Below are 1,537 nucleotides of genomic sequence, written 5' to 3' on the forward strand. Positions count from 1 at the left end.
AAAAAAAAATAACCTGAAAGTATTTTGAATTTCATAAAACTCATTAATTCAAAATTATGACTATCCCTAAATTTAAAATATAAAATCCCTTTTTTTTTTCTTTTTAGACGATTTTTCGAATAATCATAAAATATATCAATTATACACATAATTATGTAAAATATATGTATTATCTAAAAATTATGAAAAGTGACAAAACTATTAAAAAATCTTGCAAACTATATTATTATTTTTTGAAACTTTATAAAACTAATTATTTTAAATCGTTTGAAATTGGAGAAGCTCGAAATAATTAATTTATATTGTGGAGGGTCAAAATTGGGTGTCAACAAATAAACCCCCAAAACGACCTCACTATGCACTTTTCGACCTTTTGAGCTAAGGAACGACCCCTAGGCGATTCCTACTCATTTTTCACCATTCTTGAGGCTAAAGGTAAGCTTTTCAGTCCCTAAATCCGTTTTTCGATCCGTAGAACGTAATAGAATGGGTGAATATTGATGGGGAAGGGTTTTGTTATAGATTCTATGGTGGAAACAACCCTAATTTGGATAATTGGGATCATGGGTTGATCTAGGGTTCATATAATTGTTAGTTATCTGGGTAATTAATGATTGTTTATTGATTCTCGTATTATATTGATTGTTTGTAGACCAAAAACAAGTGGAACGAATTCGGAAAGGGAAGGATCAAGTTTCTTAGAGTTTCAACTTTCAAGCTTGTTCGAGGTAGATGATGGTTGTGATTCTATGATTGTATGATGTATGCTTGTTCTTGCTTCATTATGATACTTGTATATGTATGAATGTTGCAATGTTGATCACACTTGTTGTAAATGAGATAGAGAATTGATGAATGCCATGAAATCAATGACTTAAATGTATGATCTTGATGATATACTTGTGATTGTGATTGTGGTGTGTGAATGGGATCAGTTGCCACGTTCTGTCATAACTAACATCGATTGCCACGTTTCGGCATAAAAATGGGATCGGTTTCCACGTTCCGGCATAAATATGGGATCTGTTGCCACGTACCAACATGCTAACTGTTTGGGTTTGGGTTCCATGAGAAGACCAATGATTTGACATAAAATGTGAAGTTGTTCATTGTTCGTAAATGTTGATGATATTATATAAGTTGATATGTATGCATGTGATTATAATGTTGTTTGACTTGTTTATGTTGCACTTGTGGGATAGCCGCGTGATCCTACCAGTACACTGTGGTTGTGTATTGATTCTGCACTTGCTCTTATTTTTGTTGAGTACAGGGCATCTTCAAGCGGCTATTGACAGACCTCGCTCAGAAGATCAATGATCGTCGCTTCGAATTTAAGGGTGAGCCAATTCTTCCGGGTTGCCATGGAATTCTCTTTCATCTATGTCCACCATTTCCAGACTTAGACATTTGTTTTAGCTAGGTTAATAGTTCATTAGTTGGGGTTGTATTCCTTCTTATTTAGAATTGGATCTTTGTTAGGTGTTTTTGTACATTGACTTTCAGGTTCTAGGTTATTCTTCCGCATTGCTAGTTA

This window comes from Solanum tuberosum, unplaced genomic scaffold (genome assembly GCF_000226075.1).
Source record: "Solanum tuberosum cultivar DM 1-3 516 R44 unplaced genomic scaffold, SolTub_3.0 scf00093, whole genome shotgun sequence".
Lineage (NCBI taxonomy): Eukaryota > Viridiplantae > Streptophyta > Magnoliopsida > Solanales > Solanaceae > Solanum > Solanum tuberosum.